Below are 27937 nucleotides of genomic sequence, written 5' to 3' on the forward strand. Positions count from 1 at the left end.
GTACAGACCCCAAGAGCATTCTGTGAAAATGAGAAAAAAAGAAGGAGAAAATGTTTCAGAATGGAAATAAAGCTAAGGATCTGGAGTTCTAGGTTGGAGCTCAGGTCCAGAGTTCTTTAATATTATTATAAACGATCAGGACACAGGAATAAAATATACATTAAGAAATTTTACCAATGATGCTAAATGTGGAGGATCTGTGGACTCTCTTGAGGGCAGAGAGGGCCTTACAGGGAGATCTGGATAGACTGGGTGATTGCCAGCTGCATGAAATTTACCACGAGCAAGTACAGGATTCTCCACCTGGAACAGGGTAATACTGGTTATACACACAAATTGGGTGATGAGAGGCCGGAGAGAAGATCCACAGAAAGAGAAAGGGGGATTTGGATTGATGGCAAATTGAACATGAGCTAGCAGTGCCCTGGAGGGCCAACCCTGTCTGGGGGGGCATCAGGCACAGCAGCACCAGCTGGGCAAGGAAGGGGATTGTCCTGCTCTGCTCTGAGCTGGGTCAGCCTCACCTCAGGTGCTGGGGGCAGTTTTGGATGAACAAGGATGACTTGGAAATACTATGGCAAGTTCATAATTATTTAGTAACTTTCTCTGCGAAATCTTTCTTAAGACACAACTAAACTTATACATTCTGTATTTTGATGAGATATATGAAGAATATAGTATTTTTAATCTTTAGTCTTTTACCTAAAATATTTTACAATACCTCAAGTTGGATATTTTAGTACCTCTGAGAATGAAAATACCTATCTAACTTTGGTGTTTTGACATGGACAGAACCTCATTCTGATGATGTCGTGTGATAAATACCTCTTTCCAAGCAAGATCATCCAGGCCTTTAACTTTTGACCACCATGATTCTAAAAATGAAATTCAAATTATTTCTCCAAATTAAGTGGCCTGGCTCTCATTTCATAAAGTTTAGTAAGGTCTACATGCCTGCTTTATTTTCCTGGCTTCAAAAATACATACTCAAAACAAAGCAAGCAAGCTCTGTGTTTTCATCTTTCAGTTTCATCAAGTCAATGTTTACCTGTAGTCCACATTTTTCCCTCAGAGCACTGCTTATGCTGCTCATTTTAGTTAGGTCCATTTCCTTTATTCTGGAAAGTAAAGGAAACCACAGTCCCTCATTCAATTTTAACCTCTCCTTTCTGGCATTTTCCCCATGCATTGGTAGTCCTTTGTGTTTCATCAGACAGCACTTCCCTTGGGTTTATGATATGTTCTAGTCCAAGTTTCTGCACAATAGGCAAGCATAGCAATCCAAGAGTTAAGTATGTAATAATCATGATCCTTAAAATAACAGGAATAATACAAATAATAAGCATTAACATTGATTTCATAAATAGAAAAAAATTGCCACAGAATGTGCAAAGATATGCTGTTTTAAAAAGTGCAATATAAATCATATGCTTGTATAAAGCAAATCTTATGCTATAATGCTTAGATTCTACTGAGACTGTGTTATAGAAATATTGAAGAGAGTTGAAAATCCAGTTTTGAATAAAACATCAAAACAATGGTGACAGAAAGGATGTGTCATTTTATGAACTTGATGCAAAGTGGTTCATAGAATCAAATGTCTTTCATAAAATGCAAAATATTTAGCATGATTAATTTTAATTATTTCCCTAACTAAGGATTCTTTCAGAATTATATGGGGTGCAATCATAATTTTTCTTGGGGGACAGAACACATATCTTTCTGTGGGGAGACCTAGAATTTTCCCAGTATTGCTCATGGCTCTGTTCCCTTTAAAATTCTTCAGACTGCAGTTTCACCAGTTTTCAGAGGGTTCATATTAACTTTTTCTTCCATGTTCCCACTTCCCTCTCTGCTTTTCTTTGAGTCAAACCTGTCATCTTTCCATTGATTTTGCTTCTTTAGGCTGACAACCTGCTCTGTCTGCCACAATTAAAACTGTGGGAACATTTTCCATGGAATTGAAAATCCCTAGACACATCATAATCTTAAAAGCCCTCAAGGGCTGCATAATAAATATAGCATGATACATCAAATAAGAATAACCGAAAGAAGGTTTTCTCCTGAAATCTGAGAGAGAGAGAGAATGGGAGAGAGAAAAGTTGCATGTGCACATATATGCCTGTATGCTGTCTGTAAAGTACTGAAGGCAGTATTAGCCCTGCCCTGACAGCAGCTCTCTGTGTGCACCTCAAAATTTCCCTTTAACCTTGTGGCTACAAGCAGCTGTGGAAAAAATTCCAAATAATGTAAATGTCTAACCCCTGATTTTAGAAGCATTCAGGGATGTATCAAATGGTAACATGTAGCTCTGCCATTGGTCTGATGAGTGATCTAAAGTAAATGGCTGGGCTGCTCTGTGTCTACTTTTCTTTATTTTTAAAATGGAACTCATGATATCTCTGTCCTTTGCAATGTTTTATGACCTCAGTAGAGCAACTATAATGCTGAAAAGTTTTTATTAATTGCAAAAGAAGAAAACATTAAGTGCAAGCATTTTGAGGACTGCTGGACCTGAATTCTATGCACTTTTTCTTTTCTTATTTTAAAAATTATAGAAACAGACAATAATATGATAAACTTGAATTCCAGCATAGCCACAAATGGAAGTGTGGTATGTTTGTGTTTGTTCATTTAATTCCTGTTATTATGTTTATTTGACAAACTTTAATTTGGGGTATTCATGATCACAATTTAAAACAAAGGTACATAAAATGAGTGGCTGAAAACAAGTTTATCAGTAAACAAAATGAAACACAGGACTGAAAACTTCATATATGCTAATGAAGATAAGACTTACATGTGCATAACTTCATAAAGAAAATTTACATTTCCTGCTGAAGTAAAGGATAGAAATAGTGTCAGAGATGTATTTCTAGACTAATATAGCAACGTCTTCATCTATGTACTTTTCATTATTAATAGTTTCCTTGCAGTAAAAATTATTTTAAATATGCTTTGAAAAAAGATAAATGCTTAGCCAGTAATTTTTGTGCACTGCACAATGCTTTTATTTGTTTTGTGCAGACTGTATATTTGAGTACAGTATTTATTCAGCACAGATTATTATTTAAAACATGGCATATCTGGAATGCCTGTAAAATACTCATTTCAAGTGCTTTGTAAATTGCCAGTGAAATTTATCCAGTTTACCAAATCTTGCAAGGACTGTAGCAAGGAAGAACAAAAGAAAAAAAATTCTCTACTGTTGCTACGTTCAGAAGCTATGCTGTTACCTCTGACACAGGGCAAATAGCACCATGCAGTTAAGTGTGACCCATCACTTAACCTTCTTGATGATTCTGGTATGTACTGAGAAAACAAAAGGAACACAGATGAAGGGAAGATTTACTATGTGCACTGGGCTACATGTGCCTTCCTCTAATGGCTTAGATGTGCATGGAAAAGAAACAAGGAAACAAGAAATAAAACCAGATCTTTTTAAGATATTTGGCATAGGAAGTCAGAATGTAATAATGACCCAGGTAATGGTTTTGGGCATGTGGAAAATCACAAAGATCAGTCTCAGAGAGGTAATTTGTGGTTCATGCCGATCATTCTAATTAGAAAGCAAGAATGCAAAAAAATCCCCCTTGGAGGAGCATATCCATAGAACCCCAGCATCAAAACGAAGCCCAAGCCAAAGGTCAAACCCTTATGTCTGACTCCCAGCCTCCCAGACAAGGTGTGGGCAAGGTCAGGGTGCTGTAAGGGCCAGCAGCAACCTGTGGGCTGGGGGCCACAAGCAGTGCAGACACCCCCAGGGATCCATGAGAGCAGGGCTGGCAGCTCACTCATGAAATCTTCACTGTTAGGTTACTGAGAGGTATACTGTTCTTGCAATTACTTCTTCTAAAATTCTCTCTATGAAAGCCTCATCCTAAGGTTCATATTTCATCCTGTCAGAAGGGGAATCAGGGTTTCCACACTAACACAAAAGGAACTTTATAGGTTTACTATTGTGTCTACTACTTCATATAGGCTCTATCCTGTGACATAGATACTGAATTGGATGCTCTCCAGAGGGCCCTTCCATCTCCAAACCATATGTGATTCTGTGACTTCTATAAAGCTGTTGTGTTGACTGATAAAGAGACAGATGTGTATCTATCTTCCCCACTGAATTCAAAATAAAGCCAAACACAGAAGGTTCATAAGCTTCATAAGTTGGGTATCTAACAAAAAGTGAGTCACCATTGCCTTTTGCTGAAGCCACTGAGAAATAATACTCATATCATTAAGAGGTTAATTTTTCACTACTTCTAAAAATCCTTCCTTATACTCTTTCAGACACCCTAGAGTACCCTGCATGGCCTCCCAGTGCCACCCCAGAAAGTTCTGGGTCTGTACTAAGTCTAACATCTGTCAGTCCTGGTACACATCTGACATACACTGCAGCATCTCAAATAGGCTTAGACATCTATGTTCATATGACAGAATAGCTCACAGTGGTGTCTGCAAAGCTACTTAGTTCACCAAATGTTGATGTCTATTTTAAGATGAGCTGAACAGTTCTCTGTGCCTGGATTTAGTTGCTCACCGTTAGATGCTTAGTGCCATTTTTAGATGTCCTAGCATATCTATGTGGAACTGGCAGATATGACACAAGATATGACTTGAGTTCTGGAGTGACAGCTGGAAGTCAGATTAGATACTTTAAGGCATCCCAAATGGCACCAGATACCCACATTTAGACAAAATAAATAAATCTGCTAGTTCCCACTGTGCACCAAAGTTATGATTGCTTTTGATTCTTCTGGATCACTGTTTTTCTTAGGAATGCTACCCATCAGTAGGCTAGAACAGAAAGAAACTGCAATAGCAATTTGTACTGGAAGTTACATGGCCCTTTAAAACAAAGAGATAAAATATGTGAACAAATTAAAAACTAAATTAGTACAAATAACTAGTAAAATAAACATCTAATGGATGAGATTACTTAAAAATGTAGTAAATTCTTCAGCACTCAATGCTTTTACAAGATCAACCATTCTTCCTTCTGAAAGATAGATTTGTATCTAATCAGATTTAGCTGGGGTAAAAGATGAAAGTACTATAAAGAGTTCCATGACCTCTGCACTGACAAAGCCAGATTAAGTAATCATAAGTGATTCCTTCTGCCCATAAAAGCTTTCTGTTAAACTACTGGACAGAAAGCTATGCTGTAAAAGTAGATAACTTTAATAGAATTTCTCATCATTGTAGAATTGGATTGTTCTCTTGGGGGAAAGAATAGTTTTTTCCTCAGGGAAGCCCGGCAATAGGAAGTGTTTAATTTCACTATTTTTTTTTTTTCAGAGAACGGGATCAATCTGGATTTTACTGTGATTATACTTCTCCTTAAACGGCCCGCAGTACTTTCATTTTGAAATTTCTAAAGCTTGTGTAGCTTGTCTGTTCAGTGGGTTTAAATTGGCATAACTGTTCACCCAGACTGATATATAATAAATGGTGAAACAAAAACTGGTTTTTGGTTTTTTGATTTTAAATAATGTTTTCATTTAATAGCTGGAATGTTTACAATTACTTTTAAACATATAAATATTTCTGCAGCTAAATCTGAGAACCTAATTAAGTAATGACATGAAATGGCCATAGATAAAAACATAATAGGGCAGACTCTGAAGTGAGTCTAAAAATGTACAGCCTGATTAATCAATTTTGAATTTTAAGCACTTTAAAATGTGTTTAACTCCAATTTCTAGGTTTATAATGGAAAAAAATTTAAAAAAGAAAGAAAAAAATTACTTTTCTTCAACAGAAACAGAAGTGTTGTCATTCTGTTTTTATGTTCAATTAGAAAGCTCAGAGAAGTGCTGAAAGTGTCTGTGAGTCTGAAGGAAGCTGCACTCCTGAAAGTGAAATACCTGGTTTAACAATCTAAATGTAACATTTCATTGAGGTGCACTTTCCATCTTTAATACAGGTCTGAAAATTTAACATACAACCTTAACTTAAGAGTTCCAACAGAAACAAGAATTGTTTTTCCTTCACAAATAGGCAAAGAATCAAAATCTCGAATATTTTCCAAACACTTCAAGTAAGTGAGTCATTTTAGTTACCAACTGAGAAGGTAAACAGCAGTGTTTAATACTCAGATGAATTTCTAGAACAGAGATTATCAGACTCGGGCCAAGTATTTTCATTATCACCCAGCATTACACCACAGTCACACATTAAAGCATGCCATGGTGCTAGATTGTTGTACATTGAAACACACTATGTAGCCAAGACTAGCTGTGAATTTGGAATGATGCTGCATGGCAATGCTAAATTTCAGGTCTATTGAGCAGTTGTGCTCACAGCATTCCTGTACAGTTGTGAGACACGGATCACCTTCTGTTATCATGTCAGCAGATTTGATAATTTCTAACTGGCATTTTTGTTCTGTTTGTAGGATTTGATATCACAACCAGATGTCGTTCAGCTACTAAGCACAAAAAAATTGTGTTGGTGTTTATAACTCTCTGCTGGACTTGCTCAAATTATTTATTTCTTTTTGTACTGTGTGACTGAACAGGCATGAAGTATTCCTGATTTCCACAAGACCCTGAAAGGAAACAAGTCCAAGTGCAAGATGATGCACCTGGGTAGGTGCAATCCCAGACTGTGAGAAATTCTCACTGAGAGGAAGCTCTTAGGAGGAGGACTTTGGTGGGGGATCGGTGGGGGGGGGTGTGCCTCAGAGCACCAAACATACTCTTGACTGCATTAAAAGAATCTTAAGCAGTGGATTGAGGAATGAGATTCTCCCCATCTACTCTGCCCTCACGAGACACCACTTGGGCTGCTAGCTAGCCCTGGGGTCCTCAACACATGAGAAACATGGACCTGTTGGGGCAGCTCCAGAGGAGGGCCACCAAGATGTGCTAGAGAATACAGTACTGGAGCAACTCTCCTATGAAGACAGATGGATAGAGTTGGAATTGTCAGCCTGGGGAAGAGGTTTCAGAGCCACCCTATTGTGGCCTACCAGTCCTTAAAGGGAGTTTGTGTAAAACTTTTTGCAAACACAGTAAGCGATAGAGAAAGAGGGAACAGTTTTAAATTAAAAGTGGTTTGATTTGGATTACATATTAGGAAGAAATTCTTTACTGTGAGGGTGATGACACACCAGAACATGTTTCCCAGAAAAGCTGTGAATAATCCATGCCTGGTAGTGTTCAAGACTAGTTTGGATGGAAGGCTGAGAGACCTGGTCTAGTGGATGGCATCCCTGGATTTTTCAGGGAAAGTTGAAACTAGATGACCTTTAAAGTCCCTTCCAAACTAAGCCACTCTATGATTTTATGATTCAGGCTAATGTCTTGCTGAGTAAAGGAGAATGATAATTTCTCTATATCTACTGATAAAATTCATGTCAGTGAATTTCAGTACAGTAAAGTGTTTGGATTCATTGGTGCCAGGCCATGAGGAGCACCAAATTTCCAGCAGAGTTACCATTGTCTGAGGCAATCAGCAAACTGTACTGGTACAGGGTTGGCATGTGCAGATGCAGGACTTTGCATTTCCTCATTATGAAGTTTCTGTTGTCTTATTCTTATTCCCCAACTTCTTTACATCACTCTGGCAGAAGCTGTGCCTTTGTTGTATGCTGACTGCTTACACATATACATACACATAAAATTTAGAATTATCCACAAACTTAGTTGGTGTGTAGCTTTTCTCCTATTTCTCCAGGTCATTGGAAAAGGTATTAAACATGATAGGATGCAAGATAGACCCCACAAGAGCTCTACATAAAAACGGCCTTTGGGCAGATCAAAAACAGTCAACCTTTGTTTTATCAAATATGAGAATCATCTTTTGTTCTTGCCTCTTTTAACGGCCTGTGAAAACATCCTAGAGATAGCAAGGTTAAGAGAGAAGACATCGCAATTAAACAAAAATTTTTGCATGAGATGAATTCTGGAAAATTTGAAGTTTTTAATTATTTTCTTTTCTAATATTCTTTGGCAGGAAAAGTATACAGGATATACATGTTTTTTTTCACTGTCAGCAAATATGCTTTTTCAGATTATAAGAATATGAAATAATTCCCAAATCAATCAGAAGTTGTTTCTATGTCTTGTGGATTCATTATCCTTAATTCACTGTTAATACGGAAGCAGAGTTCATGATGGAGCTATCTTGAGTTCCTTCATATTTTATATTTATTTGCATTTGCTGCCAAATTGATTACATTTATGGCAAATTGCCTTTGTCAAAATGCTGTACGCATGCATATTCACTTCTACACTTCCTACACTGACAGCTGAGGTACCAGCTTGTTACAAGATTTTTGTGGCCATCTTTATGTGAGCTGATTTTTTTCAGATGTTTTATCTCATACATAATTATCTATTCCCTTTACAGAATAACATCCCGATTTAGCTGTCTCATAATTACATAATAAATAATTACTATTCAAATGTTGGAACTGTTAGCAACTTTTGATGGTGAATAGAGAAGGAACATGAATGACTTAGAAAAGTTGGTGACAAACTTCACAGACTAAATTATTCACAGAGTCAAGATAGTAGCATCTGCAATGGATTGCAGAAGGATCTCATTATACAGTGTGATTTATCAGCAAAGAAACAAGGGAAAAAATGAATCAATATAAGTATGTGATGAACCCACATGGAGGAAACTGAAACAAGCTTTGGAGTGTTGATTTCAAAAACATGGAACTGAAGGAGTTAAAGAGATTAATTAAAAAGTTGTTGAAAAGGATAAAGTGGATCCTACTCCAGGAATAATTAAGAAGATGACTTTTCAATCAGAAAAGATATGAGAGATTTACTTTAAAGCCATGACATGAAAAAAAAAATGGAGAATGAATATTCATAGTTTCTTGTAAGGGAAAAAACAAGACACAAACAGAATATCTTAGGTTCAAAGAATACAGAACAGTATTTTGGCTACAACAGAAAACATATATTAAAAAAAGCTATGAAAATAATTCATAAAAAAATATTTAAGGAAACAAAAGCTTATATGGATTCAAAAAATGAGTACAAAACACATGACTTTGAGGACAAAACACTAAACACCATTATGGACAAATTAATCACCTTTGCGTTTGGAAGTCTTTCAGCTGCTTATCCTCAGGAGCAAAAGCAAGGACATTTCTAACTAGTTTCTTACACTTTTTCCACAAGCAACCTCTGACTAGTAGTACATAAGGAAGGATTTAATAAAAGAAATAGTGGATAAAGTGCACCTCTGATATTGAAATTATGGTATTAAAATGACAACAGCAAAAGTAAACAGATTTGGGTATAAATTCAAAAAAAGGGAAATTATGTTTCTATGGTTTTTTTAATTTTAGAATAATCCTCATCTTAATGGGAAAGTGTTCCATGGATATTTGTTGAAAGTGCACTTCTTTTTACAAGGCCAGTAGTCAGAATCAAGCTACAATTTAGCATCTCCACTTTTTGTTGGCCTGACCAAGATGATGTAGACCAAGTAGTCAATCAGAAGTAAATTTGCAAAATATATATTAATATGTTCTAGCTCCATCTAGCTTTACTTTCAGGATAACTCATATCAGAAAAAATGCTCTTCTTTGCCAATAGAATGTGAGTTGTTTTGTCTGAACTGATCATAGAACACTTTCAGAAGTAAATCTTGGAGTCACAATTAATCTTGAGAAGGAAGGTGCCACTCTCCTTTGGTCCCATAAAAGTTTGAATCAGGGTCTCTAAACTGTTTACTGGTAGAAGACAAAAATGTAAAATTTACTTTCTTTTGTATTTAATTTTATTAATATGTCTCGTAGAATTATTTCATTTTCCATTTCTTAAAAGCATTCTGGTAGTGATGCAAAGACTTTAGAGCTATTGTGCTGACATTGAGATATATGTAGCTAAAAGCTTTTTCATTCTTAGTTGCATTTTATAGTCTTGAGAACAAAAGCCTTTATCTTAACTTCTGCAGTCAATAGATTCAATTGGGCTAGTCATTTAGGAACACACAAATAGTTATCAAGAATATGTGTTTTATAAAGGAAAAACATTATGGTAGCCCTAAAGGGCCAGGAAGAAGAAGGAAACAATACAGCCTACAACAGACTTGATTAAAACTTGTCACAGTCCTCATTATCCCAAGTCTGCTCCTGTAGGGAGCACATCCTTGCCATTATGATGCTACAAAGGAGGTTGGGACAGCATTCAACAATTATGTCATTAAAGAAAAATAGTGATCCTGTCAGACAAAAATATTTTAATATCAGATCATAACCTATATTCCTTCCCAATTTTTTAGTTATTTAGGAGTATCATATTATTTTAACTTCACAAACCACAGTTTGTCAACAACCATTTATGAGAATTTACAGACTTCTGTAGAAAACTGTGATTCACATAGCAAAAATCCTCCCCCATAAATGTTTGTGTTTTCTGGATTGATCACCCTTAGCACTGTTTACAGTAATGTATTTCCCAGAAATAAATTTTGATGTATTATTCCCATAAGAAATAAAGAATTAGAGGGAAAGGCAAATAATATTTTGTCTGCTGTTCTGCTTGATGGAATAGCCTCTTCAGAGTCTTTGGTTACAAAGATCTAAGTCACCAAGACCAGCCTTCTTGTTAATGATTTTTGTTTTTTCATTATTTTTGGAGATTCTGAATTGTCATTTTCTTTTGCTTGAATTTAATTTTACATGGTGGAATGCTAAAAGTGGCATTAGTAGAATTCAAAATATTTTGAATTGTGCTAAAAGGTAATGCTTAGCGAGGTGTTTTTCTTATTTTTCAGAATGTTTTGAAAATGAAACAAAACCTACTGAAAATAGAATAAAGCTATTTTTGGAATCCTTCAGCTAATTTGTCTGTGAGAGTAGTGACCATGTTAATGTGTTTGCAATTGCATTTTGGGAAACCTTAAAGCCCTCAACTTTTTCATAGAAAGATGTAGCATTAAGTTGGAGATATTGTCATTCTTCTGGAATTTAAAATAAAATAAAAGTCAGATATATAAAGAAATATATCCCAAAGGGCTAAATTAGAAATATTTTTTTCAGTCTCTCTGAGACTGAGATGTTTCTATGTTTATCTCAGTTTTAATTACCATATCTTTTTGTTGCATATATGTAAAGCCTTACAAAAGGAAGGCCTTGTAAAATCATGGCTCAGGCCTGCTACTTCAGCTAAGCAGAAAAAGACTATGGGAAAGTTACTGAGTTGAATTTAGAGGTCGAAAAACAAGTTATATAACCATCACATGTTCACATAGTGGACCATTTTCTTTCTATAATTTTGTATTCCAAATAAGAATTATGATCTAATATAAAAGGTAGTTTTGCAACTACTTTTTTCCCTCTATACTGATTACTTTTAATTTGTTTTTTTTAATTGATCTTTTTATAATTATGCCTATACAATCACTTCTTTCAAATAAGTGGATTACTGCACTTCTGCCTCCAGAGCACCAGCTGTGCTTCACCAGTAGTTATTGTTGTAAGTCCAGAGCAGAACAACTCAAAAACCATTCCACTGACAAAACTGTGCTGTGCTGAAGCAGTAGGCCACCATCTGCATTTCTCTTCTGAACTCATTTTTAAATAATATATCGTATAACTGAACAATTCCCCCTGTACTTGGGGAGCTTATTCTCTTTTCCTTCATCATTTCCAAACAGCTCATTTTTTCTCTTGCTATTATCTCCAGAAGACTTCAAATTCTACAGAGCTGCAGGTGACTTTTAACAGAACTGAGGAATAGATACAATGGATAATTTAAAGCAAGATAGACCTCAGCAGAAAGGAAAAGTTGCCTGCAGAGTGAATGTATCCAAATTCTAATGATGTTTTCTCTACTGGAGTTACTGCCCTGCTCTGTTTTGAAAGACAGTTATTCTTCTCGACTTAATTTAATTTACCATTTTTAAACTCACTGCCAGATTTCCAGATCACCAAAATTATCATCTTAACATCTACTGTTTTCTTCCTTTATATCATTGCAGAGAGATTATTTTTTTTAACCTAGTTCAACCCTTTGTTTTTTTCACTGCCTCCAACAGCTTTGTAAGCAGCTTCACACCACCATGTTTCACATTTACATTTGGTGCCAAGTCCCTTTCTACTGATTATCTCAGCTGGAATGCCAGAGAGCCAGGGAGGAGGGGAAGGGTTTAGCAGTTATGTCCTGCAAACGAAATCATCTGTTATTCAAAAGCAGTATGTGGTGTTCAGTCCTCAGAACCGCATACAGAACTGTGCTTTTTCTTCTGCCCTCTGACCTTGAAAATACCAAAGGAAATGAATAGCAGAAAAGTTGATATATATGAAAGACTACCACTCGGATAGAGAGATTAAATGTAACTATGATTTGAGGATGGGGCTTATTTTTGGATCTAGGTTTTTATTATAAAATATAAACTCTCTTCAACCAGTCATAGTCCTTGAGTTGGGACAAATCTGAAAATTACAAGAGAAAAATACTAATTTCACAAAATATCATGAACAATACTTATATGGTAGATTTTTTGCCATTATCAACTTTCATCTAATACAAAATATCATTCTCTAAAATGAGAGGAAAGAGAAATCCTTACAGCTAATATAAACAGAGGGGCTAAGAAAGTATTTATTTTTTTCATTATTTATCAGTTGTGGCTAGAGACCAGTTCTTCTTTAGTCATGATAAATAGGTTTCCAAACGAGGACAGTTTAAACTACAGTATTGGTATGGAGGTGGAAGATAAATACATCAGGAATATGCAATAAATACACCAGGAATAGATAAAATGCTCCAGGTAACAGGCCTGATACAATTTTGACAATCAGGGACACGATGGCAGCCTTGTTCTCTTTCATGAGACAGTAATCCCTACACATTTTATCTAGGAAGGTCATATATACCATTAAGTGTCTGCCCACTAGATATTCTGGATGTGCTAGAGGAAGCTATGAAATAAGCAGTTGAGATGCTGATGTCATTTTATTACAGTCATAATTTACATGGAAAGGGTTTTGAAGGTATCACTTCAGTCAGGATCCATTGTGAAATCATCTCCAAGACAAAAAACTTAACTTAAAATAATTAATTAATATCCTTAAAGCAGTGCATTGTATTTTGAGGGAAAAAAATGTGCCAAAAACCCTTCTCCCATGCAAGTCCAGACTCATGGATTGGTTTCAGTGCAGTAATCCTTCTCTGACAATATTGATAAGTTTCTGTATGAGAAAGAAGGTGAAGAAGAAGCTTTAGGAAGACAGTGGGGAATAATTTGTGTCTGGATCACAGTGTGCCTAAATCATGGCTAGAGAAGAACCTAAGCTGTGGGAATCACAGCCTGAGTTTCTGAATGTTGGTATTGACCAACATATTTACGGAGGTTTAAATGTTAAATTCAGAAATTACTGGCTATAAAAAGTACAGTAGAACTGTGAAAACATTGTGAGGAACCTTTATGCTCTAGAGAAGATGTATGGTTGAAATGAATATGCACTTAAATATTTAAAGTTTTAAATGCAGAGTAGCCACATTGGATAAAGAAACATGTTTCACTGGGTCCTCTGTGGATTTGTACAAGCGGCCCCATTCTTTTAGATATTGAACTGCATGTTTTACATGAGGCTAACAGGACTACAGAAGAGTGTGGGTAATCAACCAGCTATGCAGATATGGGGATGGTTTTTTTCCTCAGTGATATGTGAATCTGGTACCTTCAAGTGGATGGAGATATTTTGACTTTCAGAGAGAAATTAGTTTCCCTACTCATAAATATCTAGTTCAATTTGTTATGTCTTAGGAGTCTGAGTCATTTACCTTGTACAAAAACAGTAAGGGATTCCTATCTGCGTAATGTGGCAGATAGAGAGCAACAAGGATACTCATGGGTATCTAAAATGTCTCTGGGTATTAATGTTCAGGCACCTGCATCCCACCAGGTCCAGAGAGAGACAAATAACTGTTGGATTGGACAGCACAGATAAAAATTTACTAGGGAAGTCTACAACAAGCAATAAATTGTCTCTGTGGTAGTATTCAAAATGATGTGAAATACACAACAGAATGTAAAAAGGCTGGGACTTTTTTGTCCCTTCATGGTTAAGAAAGCTGTACAAATATATAATTTTTAGGCCACACAACAACACACATTCTCCAACAATAAGAAACAACAATGATGTCACAGACATGGAAAGAAATCAACTCCCTAGCTTCATCTATATCTCCAACTACAAATTCAGCATCAATGGGTTATACAAGAATGTTGTTTTTTAAAGCAATTACATCTGATTATGCTGGTGATTAGCTACACACATATTCCCGTGTCTTCCATGAGACTTGTCCACTTAATGGGATTAGCTTGCCCATTTAATTAATTATTATAATTTTTCATGGAATAGGCTTCTGGGACACAGGACTTAGAGTGCTTTTTTTAAAAAGAAAGAGGATGAAGACTGTGAAAAGTCCAGTTTAATCTCTTGAAAGTAAATATTTTCTTCAACAATATAAAGAAAACAACATTTTAAAGAGAGAGTCTAAGGTATAAAATGTACTACATGTGTGACTTTTAAGTGCCAATAAATGGCATCTAAACATGAATTAAAATTCTGTGACTATCAGGTCGAGGCATTGATGATCCCATCCTTTTTACTCTTGTGAATCATTATTCTTATTAAGAGCCATTCTATCCTTATTTTATTTATTTTTTTAAAGAGGTCCATATAAATATTTTCTACAGAGCAAAAATCTTCTCAAGTATTTAATGTCATGTTGTATTTGCATGATTGGACAAGTTGGAATATCCAATCTATGTCACAAACTGTAAATAAAAGAAAGTTTTGCTCTTATCAAGAAGCTGTTCTGCTCTCTCTCTACTGTTCTCTCTTACTGTTCCAGACTGTAGTTGATGAAAAAAATTAACTTGAGACATAGTATTCAACATTATAAAAAACTTAACTTATTGAAATGCTCAAATATGGGATCAATAATTCCCAATTAAAAATGAAAGGTATAGCATTTGAAGAAAAGGATGAAAATTCAGTAAAGCTTCATAGATCATTGCAACAAAGTAGCTGAAAATGACACAGAGGAAATCATTTTAATTCTATTTACTCTGCCACCATTTTTAAGCATAACTCATTGTTTCTTCATTCTTCATGTTTAAGAATCTACTTATGAGAACATTATTACTGAAATTAAAATTATAAGCATGACGTGTCGGAATGCAATGTTTAAAATGAGAAAATACTATTAAAAGTATTTACCTAAATGACTTTGAGTGTAAAGTAAATCCTATGTAAAGGTTTTACGCTTACTGTAAGTTTCCAAGGACATTTTAATTAACTAATCTGTAACTCCAATATACACTACAAATGGAAATAGAGCCATAGTTATCTGTGCAAATGTGTTCTCTCATAGATATTCATAATGAAAAAGTACATCAGCAATTTTGAAGCAGGTCTATGATTCAGCAGTCAATAAGTATAACACTACCTGACAACACTGAGCTTTTGAGTATTACATTGAAAAATAAAATTCAGTTAATAATTTCTGCAACTGATTATTATTAATCTTACTAAGACATGATAAGGAACATAAAAATTGCAAGGTTCAAGTGTATAAAAATATTCTGAGGTCTTAATTTCCTTTAGTTCGATGAATCATAATTCCAGTGAGACAATGACAAAACATATAATTCACAAGATATGGCTAGATTTTCACTCAAAATGAACATATTTTATCCAACCTCCAGTGGAAAAGTGGACATCATGTCATATGTCAAACTTTTCCTTTTATACATATTCTCTTTTAACTGTTTTTCATTCTTGTTGAACCCACATCTCTTGTGCAAGACACTTTATACTGTCTATAATGTAGCACAAAGAGTTGTGAGAAGAGTTTTTTTTGAGCAAGAATTTAAAAAAGTTTGGCATACCTTACATGGTTCAATGCTCCCACTGGGAATCACATCTTGAATACGACAACCAGTAGCTGTCTGGATGTTTACCAGACTCTCTGTTGCTTGATTCAGGTGACAGACCTCAAACTTTTGCCAAAGCCTTATAATCCAACTGGCCCATGATCCTGCATGGCTACTTCAGGGTGTGCATGACCAATTTCTACCATCTTACAGTGTGTACAAAATACCTGTGAACTTATGTACAATAAAAACAAAAATCCTGCATGACCACTCTTGCGTCTGAAGAACCATTTTTACAGGCTTTTTAAAGCTATCTGCATATAGTTTAGTAAATTCTACATCAGGAACTGACTTGTGAAGTTCTCAGAGTAACCAGATTCTCCATCCAGCATGTTAGTTAACATTTATGTAATACATAAAGATAGAAATTTTGCCTCCATTTGGACTAAGCACAGCAGGAACTACCTAGGGGTGTATCCAGAACTGTCTGAAATATTCACCTGGAAACATCAGACAAGTGCTTAATTGTAAAGGTGGTAGACATAGTGGTAAGAGTCAATCCTCTTGTTTGAAGCTGGTGCATCATTTCAAATTTATCCATTGTCTCACCTATGCAGAGAGTAGCTGTAGGAATATCTGAGGAATTTGTTTAAAGGCATCTGGGTTGCACACAGACACACAGGTACACAACTGTTGTAATGTTATGAAAAACATTAATTTTATCTTTATAACATAATTATAACTTAAATTTCATAGACTTTGGCATAATTTTTTCCATGTAATTTGAGATGTATGAAGAAACTTACTAAGGAGAACTGTTAGAATGAACTGAAATCTTACACTAGTATCAATAACAAGGAGAAGTCATCTTTTTATAAAACTAAAAAAATTGTGAGGTGAATTAAAATGATACTGCTGGCACTGAATACCTATCATTCCTACATTTTTAGTTGTTATTCTGACAGAATTTAAGAAATGTGTCTTACCTCTTGACTTCTGTAAATCTAGTATACTTTGAAGATCTCTGGAAAAGAGTCATTCATTATTTAGGGTAGATGAATATCTTAAATATTATTCAAACTAGATTCATAATGTGGTGACATCACACAAATGCTATTATTCTTCTAGAGTTAGGAGAAAAAAATTATGCATAAAAGTAGAAGCATTACAAATTTAAACTGTTTTAAAGATCTTTATTTTTTCATTGAGTATCTCCTCTGTGGGCTTAATAAAGATTTAAACATAGGTTTAATTGAGATGTCAGAATATCCTTTGCACACCAGCAAAATGCAAACCATATGGACTGCTTTGCAGTAAATATTTTAAGATTCTGTGACAACCAAGTCAATTCTACTGTCATATTAATAGGTAGGTGATTAGGTGGGAGAGAGATTTCTTTCTGCTGTCTGTTAATTTTGTAGGAAACAAATTCTCAAATCACATAGAAATATGGTGTTGCTTTTTATATTAATATGAAATATTTTGAATGTTGCCAAGTTTGTATAATACATATCTGCAAGTTTGACACAATGTTCTCTTGCATCTACAATTTTCATTGCTCTTGAAATGTTTCCATAAATTATCAAATCTATTAATAGGACAAAATGCAACTGATTTTGGCATTATAAAAAACAGAGCTGAGATAAATTTTTGGTCATGAAGTCACTTTCCTGCAACAGCAACCATTATTTTGCATACTTCATACTGAGTCAATAATTGTTTTGTTTTGTTTTTTTCCTTCTTGCCTTTAGTATAAGATTTCCCCAAAACCTTACATCTGTAAAAGTCATAATTTTAAATGTGAACTTAGAGATTTTATATCCGTTTTTTTTTGTCACCACCGTTATTTTAGAAAAAATAGCTTTTCGCCCATTGTATTTCACAACATGAATCTTTATTAAGGAAAATCATACTCATCTCAGTCTTTGTTCTGTTCAAATGGCTTATTATCTTCTCTCATAAAAAAGGCTCACTTACTAGTCTTGAAGTTTCAGTTTATTTTTATTTTAAACATATGACCAGTCAATGTAACTCATCCTGACTTAGTCTCAGCACTAAATTGTGAAATGACTTGAGTGTTCTCTGCTGTTATTTGAAGTATCTCTGTAATTTGTTTGGGTTTTTTTAATAGTTACATCATGTAAAGGGTGGGTCATCATATAATGATCCCTTAAAGTGACACACTTTCCAGGTGTCTCCAGCTGAGGTTTTTCTGCTTAACAACAGAGGCTCCTGGGACCTTGCATTTTGTACTACTTTCATGTACTTTCTATTATCCAACTGTTTAGTATTATAAAGTTCTTTCTGTATGAAATCTCAGATGTTGCCTCACAAATTTTAAAAGCAAATATATTACTGCTAGAAACCTTATCACATGAAATTTAGGTAAGAACAAAGAATACAAGTTATATTAAAATCCAAGAGTTTAGCATTGGTCTAACTAAAACCTTAATAGTCTAATCAAGGAATTATTAACCTAATTAGAAGGATGATATTGCTTCTAGTCCAAGTTATCCACTTATTTAGTTATATTAATTTTTAGTAATGCCATGAGACTTTCTAGAATTTACACCTGTCTTTGTTGTTTTTCTGACCTTTACACTATCCTTGTGTGTTTCAATTCTTTGGAGAGAAAATAGGGGAGGTTACAGTGCCTTGTATCCCATGTTCTTTTCTGAGAGTAGTGTATTGTTAACCTTAATGGCTTCTCTCTCCTCATGCAAGGTCTGCCTGAGGTTTTTTCTGCTTATTAACATTGACACTTACTTGCTCTTTCTACATGGTTTTAAACTTTCCTGTTATATCCAAACTTACTGTATTTTATATATTTTAAAGACTTGTTCTGTGCTTTCTTTGTTATGACTAAAAACAGTTTTACACAGCTTCAAGGGCTCTGTTCCTTCATTGTCAGGTAATTGTCGAACTAACTGTACGCTTGCTGCCTTTGTTCTTTTCTCCCATTCATAGTTTTGGGGGACCTGTGTCTTTCACAGGTCTCCTTTGCATTGGACCATGATTTACAATCTAAGTCATAGAAGACGTTAAATGTATTTGGTTAAACAGAAAGTGGGGACTTCTGTTTGGTTGGTTTTGTTTGTTTGCTTGTTTTTGTTTTATCATGAAGCAAGTTGTCTTCTGGATAGTGTTTGAGAATGAGGCAACATCTCAGGAAAAAAACAAAAAACAAAGTAAAAAATCCAACCGACTGGGAAAAATCACTGCATCATTCACAAAGATTGGTTTTAGTTAAGAAGGGATAAAAAAAGAAAAAAGGTTGCTGGTCTAATCTCAAATGATTGATTTTAAAACTTTTTTTTAAAATTTATTTACATCCCTTTTGACTAAAAGTGTGTGACATCAGTGACTGTTGACTCCTTTTTTTCACTATCTTACTCTCATATATGGTCACAGAAAAATAAATGGAAATGAATGTGCTGAAGAAAAGACGCTCCCTGCATATTCTATTCAGGGTCTTGGGGATTAAAAATGTATACATTATGGCATTTATTATCATCTTCTATGTAGCTCTGCAGCAATGTGATATGTTTTACTCCTACGTTCATTTTTTGGTTCCTCTCTATCACTTTAATCATGAGTTTTCATGGTGTTTGAATCCTTTGAACTAAGTATCTATTCTGTATCTTGATTTTATTGCTTGCTCACCACTATTCTGGATTCATACATGGGAAATGAAGACAGTAAATGGCCATAAAGAAATCTTTCTCAGAAGTACTGGATTACATTAAAGTAGATTAGATTAAAAGAGATATTTCATACATTTCTTGTCACTAAAATACTTTATTAAAATTAGATGAGTATGCTGATTACATGGAACACTCTTATAGCAATCTTTAAAAACATATAGCAGATTCATTACTCAATAATTTTCAAAAATTACCTGATGGATTATAAAAGTGACAAAATTTATTGACATGACTGGACAGCAGGATAAGAAAACAAAACAACCACTACTTAAATTTTATAAGAGCCAAAGACCAGCCAGGTGCCCAATTCCTATTGAAAGTAAATGGCAATTGTAAACACAAAATGGTTTATACCTCTAAAAGTCTCTTTCATAAAGAAGTTTGCCTCCAGTGATCAATCTTCACAAGTATTCAGCGTAAAGGAACTATTTTTATCTTAATGAAATGTGGATATAATACCTTGCCTTGGTGATTCCTTGCATGTTGACAATATTGAGTAATGTTGTTCAAGCCCTCTCATCTATCTAGATCTAGTAAAAAGATCTAATACAAATTCTTGGGAGATACTACAAAACCAGATTGAGGAAACATAATCTTCTCTTTGTGTCCTGTAGTTTTTAATTTCTAAACAAAGTAAGAGTAGACACTAGCAGATGAAGATAATGGAATGCTTCTTCCATTGTACACTAATTTTCCGCAGATGCAAATAATCACAGCATTTTAGACACTGAAGAATTATGAACGCTAAGTAACAAAATTATATTTAATGTATGAAAAAGGATTTTAAAGGTTTGATGTGTTGTTTTACAAACCAGTTTATATTTTGCCAGTGTCTTCAAAGTAATATGTTGAATAAATTTCTCATAATAAGCTTGGGAACTCACTAAGGAAATTTTGTATGAAAGGTCTTTCCCCGCCTTATATTGCATACAATTAAAATATGGTAGTACAAAAAAAAATGTCTGACAGAAATGTCATTCATTACTGGTACAATTTTCTGGTTCCTAACACACAAAGTAAATTGATCAAGAGCAGTCTATCTCTTCAAACCTCATTATTTTCCATATATTGTATTATTGTAGCAAAGTCAATGCAGAGAGGGGAACACACTTGTGCAAGTTAGTAATGCCTAGGACAATTTCAACCACCTAGCATGGGTCAAATATTAAGCCTGTTCCTTGTTTCTCTTTAAAAAGCATGGTAGCAGTCATATCTACTTTCCATTCATCAGCTTCATGATCATGAACAACATGAAAGACATAGGCTTACTTTGTTCTTGAATTCAAGGACCAGAGACTCCATTTCTGTTGAGGTTAACTAATTATTAGTCTGAAGATTATCCAGGAGAGGGATATCCTCTCAATTCCTTCTGATAAAGATAAATGATAAATACTAACTAGGAATATATAAGCCTGATTTTATTACTTGGTGGCTAGAGTACTCTTCCAAAATGGAAGAGAAGTATAACCTCTTGTAATTCTAATCAGCTTAATGTTGTAGTTAAGTACTGGGGAAGGGGGAGATAGAGAAGAAAATAAAAACAAAAACAAAAATAAAAAGAAAAATAAAACCACTGAAGAAATATATCTCTTCTAATTTCAAGGCACCTACAGTATCCAAATCTTCCAGGATTATCCTCCACTGCTGGCTATCAAATACATTGGTTCTCTGCATCCTTTATGATATCTGGCAACTATCTTGTGACATCTTGGCTTTCCCCAGAGTATCTAAAATGGCACTAGTCTCCAAACTTACGGCAAGTGAATTAAACTCCTGATCAACAACTGAGCCAACTGAGCTACCTGAATTATTTGTCTCAGCATAAAATATGCTTGGCCAGCTAAAGAGTTTTCATATTGCCTAGAGGCTTTGTATGATTGCCCTACTGTAAGTGTCAAGCACTAATTAAAATGACCTGGAGTATCTGAGACATCTTTTTGGCAATGGCAGATATGATGCAGACTGTATGGAAACTTTTGCTCCTTCTGTCCAGCTTACATGGCAAGGTATTGGTAGTGAGACGGCTGCAAAAGTGACTGTTGTGAGAAGTTTGCCCTGCCATGTTTGACAGAGACAGTTCCAGCTAGCTCCAAGAGGGAACCAAAGCTGGGATTATCAGTGACATCGATATTGGTTCTGTGATAACATAAATAGGAGGGATTTAAAATACTGCACAACAGCACACAGTGAGAGAGAAGTGAGTAAATATAAGGGAAACAGCTCAGCAGATATTGGAACCCAGGACATCCCTCTGGGTACCCTGGATGGCTCACAATCCTGGCAGGAAGCCAAAGACACCTGGGAATTCGATCTTAACCCATGGAGAAAATTACCGACTTTATATGAAGAATTACAAGTCACAAAATTTTAAGTAGCATAACAGTAGTTGTCACAGGGTGAAAGGAGAAATTTTGAAGAATTTTACTGTGGGGGGCAAAATGGAAGGATTTGGGTGTTGTCCTTCCTGTCCTTCTTCTTCCTAGCCTCCATCTTGGTGATGGTGGCACTTTGGGATTGGTTTAGACTAGAAAGTCACAATCTAACAGAGGTGATAGGTATTGTGACATAACTGTAAATATCAAATACGTAGTTTATAGTATAAAAGACAACACCAGCCCACGGGCGGGTGGAGTGTGCCTCAGACTGACCTGCAGAACAGGCATTGGCAGGCCAGACAGAAAATATTTTAGTTAAGAAATAATAAACAACCTTGAGAATGACAGCCGAAGATTTCTGATTTCTTCTCGGACAGCTGGGTTGGAGAAAAAGACTTTTTTAACACACCTCGGGATCATCTCAACAAGAGAAAACCTCGAGATGCAGACACCAAGGTCACTTAAGAAGATGGAAGGAAGAGTAGACCTTCCCCTGCGGCCCCTGGCAAAGGTCATGACTATGCAAGTTGTTTTCCTGCAGCCCATGATGGTCCATGGTGGAACAGATCTCCCTCTGCAAACCAAGGAGGGCCCCATGATGGAAAAGGTGGAAGCATCCTGAAGGAAGCTGCAGCCTGTGGAGAAAAGCACATGTAGGAGAATTTTTTCTGGTGTGACTCATGAGCTCCTGGGGATTCACACTGGTGCAGGACTTCATTCTGGAGCAGGGACTTCATGCTGAAGCAGGAGAAGAGTGTGAGGAGTAAGGAACCAAAGAGACAACCTGTGATGAACTATCTACAACTCCCATTCCTCACCTCCCTGAATAGCTCAAAGGGGAAGAGATAGAAGAATGCAGTCTGAAGTTGAGACTAAAAAACTGTGAGGGGTTGGGAGAATCTGTGGGTTTAGATTTGTTATTATTTTCCTATAATACTACTCTGTTCTTAATTGGCAATAAAATAATCTTCCCCTAGTTATATCCATTTTGCTTGTGACAATAACTGTGGAACTGTGGAATGATCTCACTGTCCTTATCTGTCTCATGAACTTTTTGCTGTATTTTCTGTATTGTCTGGTTGAGGAGGGGGAGAATTGGTGGGCACCTCATGGCCAGCCAAGGTCACCATACTGCTCTACAGGTAGAGAAGATTCATAGCCCAGGATAGCTCAAATTATACTAAATTGCTGTTTGAGACAGCAATTACTAAAACTAAGCACTTCATAGATACCACAGAATATATAAAAAAACTGTTCAGTTCCTGAAGTAATGAGGAGATAGTCAACTAGCTGGAACCAGGTATCCTCCTGTGCATGAACATGTTAGATGTTGCTGGACACTGAGAAGACCACTGAACCCCCCAGCAACTCCTAAATGGAGGTGGCTTTATTTTAGGCTGTGAAGTCATATAGATTATTAATACAATACTGGCACTAAGTAACAGGCTACAGTGTTTATAGGGCATCTGGAAGGCCTCAGGAATGAGACTTGTCAGACTTTCTTCACCTCAAATTGTTTTAAAACCCAAGAACTTCATTTTTACACAGTTCATTTGAAATTTTTAGCTATGGTTGATCTGCTCAGGTTTTTTTGTCTGGTTGGTTGGTTTTGTTTTGGGTTTTTTTTTGGTTTTTTTTTTGCTTATGTTTTTATGACCAAACCATAGTTTCAAATTTATCAGGAGAAACAACTATTTTTTTTTGAATGATACTCTTATAACTCTAACGTGGTGGTGTAGTACAGAGAAATACTGGTCTATTAGGACAGCAGAAGCCTTGAAAAACAGGAACAGAGAATACTTTAAAGGAGGGGTAGATGCAAGATACGATAATGCCAGAGGCCCAAACTAGGAGTGGAGATATTATATCTTTAAACTGCTCACAAAGAGTCAGTTAAATAATCCCATTCCTAGAGCTGGATGAAACACATTTCAGGGATAATCAAGGGAACAAAGAACTGCAGCTTACTATAAAACTTTTTTCCCCCTAAAACAGTACTAGTTTTATCTTTTTTGTTTATTTTGTTGCTGTTGTTGTTGTTCTGTAACAATTGAATCTGAAGTAATAATATGTATTTAGATGAACTATAAGGATTTTAATAATACAAAAAAAGGTGTTCTTGGGTTTTTTCCCTGCTTGTCCACAAGATTTTCAGCTGATAGTTTAAACAAAATCAGTGGTGACTCATAGGCTGTTAACTGGCAGATAAGACAAGAAAACACCCTAGGATACCACATATGCCTTTAAAATTTCATACTTGTGAGCAAATAAGTCAAAGCTCTTTTGACTTTAACGTAATCTTTCCTCTAGATGGATAGCTAAGGTATACACTGTTTTCAGATACTTGCCATGATTCATTCTGTATCATCACTGTCAAGAAAAAAAGCCAGTTATACCAGTTCTAATAGTGTTAGTGTTTATTTATTTATCCTGTTTTCTCTTATACAAAGTAGTTTAAAATAGTAAAGCCACAGTAATGTAATTGCTATTTGCATGATCAATGAGCAATTTGTGATAAATTGATCGCCATGGTATCCCTGAAAATTGAATAACAGTAAATAAATTTTCCAATTGATTAGATCTTTAGATGCAGATGTTTGGTAGTGGTGGTGGAAAGCTAAATACATTAAGAAGGGTGTTTGTAGGAGTAACATTAATAAATTCATACATGTGTGTGTGTATATATATATATAAAAGTTTTTATTTCTCACCTTCTTTCACATCCTTCTAGCTATAATCTCCTCCACAAGACACCACCCAAATCAAGTTAATGGATTCAATGAAAGTGCTGGACCTACCACTTCTTTAATTGTTGCAGCTTTGACTGCAAGAGTGTGTTCATTACAACAGTTCATTGTGACTATGGCATAAGATTTCAAAAATAATGCAACACACTGCCCTGATATAACTTACTGGACACCCCTTCCCCCTATATCTATACTGTAGAATAGATTCTGTTGTTTTACAAATTATTATAAGTAATAAGCTTATATAAAATCAGGACTTCCATTGTTTCAGGACTGCCTAATTCCCATTATCTACCTAAAAAAAACCCCAACAATAACAACAACAACAAAAAAAAAAAAAAAAAAAAAAAAACAGCAAAAAAACAAGAACAAAAAAAACCACCAAACAAAAAAAAACCTGAATGCTTTAAGAAAGTTTCAGAGTGTTACACTTTCAAAGTTTCAAAAACAAAGTGTACTTAAATATGCATCTTCAAAAACATTGCATACATTCATTTTCTTTTAAAATTACTAAGATTTTCTTTCACAAAAAAACCCTTCCAAGTAGCAACAAAAAAGCCCCACTAACACACAGAAAACCCAAACCACCCAGAAAATACATTGAAGCCAGGAGAAATTGAAAAGTAAAGTGTAAATGGAATGATCTGTATGTAATTAATGCATTCAAACTGTACTAAAAATATCTTCCACCTAATGTGTACATTTTGCAAATTTTGGTTTCAGTGCCAGTTCAGGTTTTTTGTTAAAAGGAAGATTGCTAGAAAATAACCCTCTCATCTCAATATTTTTATAAGCTATAAAGATTCAAAGTACTTCTATTAATCTTGCTACGGCAAGAATGTATAAAGGCTGTGTAAAGTACAGTTTTTTATTCAGCCCAAAGAAACATGCTTATTTTTATTAATTTGTATGTTATGCATGGGATCATAAAACTCAACACAATAATAATTGTTAATTTACAACTTTATAACTGGCAGAATGAAATTATTTAATACAACAAATTTGATGATAATCAAGATGTAGAGGTACCAGAATCTATTATTTATATATAACATATTATATATATATAAAATATTATTATAATTGTGTTTGATTTGAAAATGTCTTTATCATTAAGGTAACCCTGATAAACTTTGTAGAACATTTTCATGAAGGAAATTCTTTGTAACTTTCAAAATGAAAATGAAGAACAATTGAAAAATATGAATTAATTTGAAGAGTTACAAAATACAATTAAATGGAAAACAAAAGTTTATAGAATTGCCATGGTGCTTAAATGTATGCAGTATTCCTTTTTTTGTGTTATGAGCATAAGACTGTCCTTCAAAGTCATATTGTGCATTCTTCTGTCCAAAATTTTTCATTTGGTTTGCTTTTTAATTTTTTTTTTTCCAGGAAATGGTTCTAGACTACTTTTTCATGATTATGACAGCTGATATTAATATTGGTGTATAGAAAACATTACAATATAATTTAACTTTAAAAAAAAAAAAAACACATTCATTTTGCAGTGCTTCACAGTATTCTATTTTGTGGGAAATTTCAGGACAGGTACTTCACTAAGGAGTTAATTTTCCTTATCATTAATATTTTTGGTTGCCATAACTCCACTACTTCAAAGAATTTTTAGTAACAGAAAACTAGTGAACAGCCCTCTCATGGAGAAAACAAAAGTTTATCTTTAAAAAACATAAATCACATTGTTCTGCTGTTTAAATATCGAGATGTTTTACATACAGGTTATCATGGCTTAACATAAAAGCATCCTCCCTTTTCATGTAAGACCAGCTAAATTATGATTAATAAAGTCAACATAGTTAGGGTCTGAAGTCTACTGTGACACATACTGACTTACACACACCTACTGAAAAGCCGCACTTGATCTTGGCCTTATGAATATCTGCCACTTCGCTGCCTTATGACTCATTGCACTTGTGCATCCATTCCTGAGACCTGCTCACACTGTCAGTTTATCTACGAGCCTATACAAAGTTTAAAGGTTATTATGTGCACTTAATTGTACATAAAACCTAATTCTAACAAGAAGGTTTTAGAAAACAACTTTTTCATTGTCCAAGTGAGACAGACACAGAATTTAATTCTGTCCCAGGAAGATTCTGAGGTTAAAGTATGACATTTTTATGCCTAGAAAAGCTATGTAAGGTTATTTTTAGTTCTTTTTATGACTCCCTCTGAGTCTTGTATGGCTTGACTGAAGATAACTAAGGGAGCCTGGATTTCCAAGTGGAAGGGTACAAAATTAGTCCCAATACTGTTTTTTAATTCTCTAACATAATTATTATGATTCAACATTTGAATTGTGGTAATCTGTAGAGTCCCTGACCAGGGATTAGGCTGAACACATTTTAAGAAAAGACAATCTTTCCCCAGCAGCTAAAAAATATTTTGCTTGCATTTAAGTTGACCATTATAAATAATTTTTAATTTAGCAGTGTGTTAATAATGTTATCACTCAGATTCATATAGATCCTATTATGGTATCTAATTGAAAAACACAGCTTGCAGCTAAAAATGGGAAGATGCATTTGGTTAGTTTTCATTTCCTCCGTGGTCTGTCATCTTTGCTGTAGTGCATTTCATCACATTATGGACAAAAGAGTAGAGAGTCAGGCTTAAAATTTCATGTTACTTCTCCAAATTGGTCATTATGCACTAACTACATTGTGGTTTGACATTGTGCCCTGAAGTGGATCTGTCGGAGAAGGCTGGAAATGGCTCTGTTCAGTACCAGGCAGCCCTATACTCCCCTCACAGCAGCCAAACCCTTGTCATTTCTACTCAATACAGGTAACACATTGATGATTTATTTCTGTACATTATCTGTGGCGTTGAGTGTTTTAAAAAGTATAAGTTGAAGTTGTTATTAATTATTCTTTGTTAGTTTAAGTAATGGTTTGTTCCTTTTCCCCCCCATGTAAACCCCCTATAATGGTTTGTTCCAAAGTTGTTTTTCCCCGTTTTTCCCGCCACTGGCCTGCCCATCAAAGTGAGGAGTCCCTTGTTCCTCCCCTTAAGCCCTTATATGGTTACATCAATCCCCATGGTGCTGCCTCCTGCCCCTGTCTGTCATGTTAACCCCCCCTCTTTTTTTCGAGAGACTTCTATGTCACTCATCCCCAGTCTAGCTCCTGATTTGTCCTCAAGGCTTCCTCCCTCCCCCATGTGCTTCTCATTGGACCTTTTGTGTTACGTCAGTCTTCCTTTACCTTCACCTATTGGTTCCCTCATG

At 35.1% G+C, this 27937-nt stretch overlaps 1 long non-coding RNA gene across 1 annotated transcript; it reads right to left on the reverse strand.

Moving 5' to 3' along the window:
- Positions 1–251: 251 nt before the first annotated feature.
- Positions 252–27937, reverse strand: LOC135293934 (uncharacterized). Its single transcript, XR_010356053.1, has 4 exons — positions 27369–27937; positions 26549–26669; positions 1049–1118; positions 252–303 (listed from the first exon to the last, which is right to left on the reverse strand). It is a non-coding gene; the product is annotated as an uncharacterized LOC135293934 (long non-coding RNA).

Source organism: Passer domesticus, chromosome 2 (genome assembly GCF_036417665.1).
Source record: "Passer domesticus isolate bPasDom1 chromosome 2, bPasDom1.hap1, whole genome shotgun sequence".
Classification (NCBI taxonomy): domain Eukaryota; kingdom Metazoa; phylum Chordata; class Aves; order Passeriformes; family Passeridae; genus Passer; species Passer domesticus.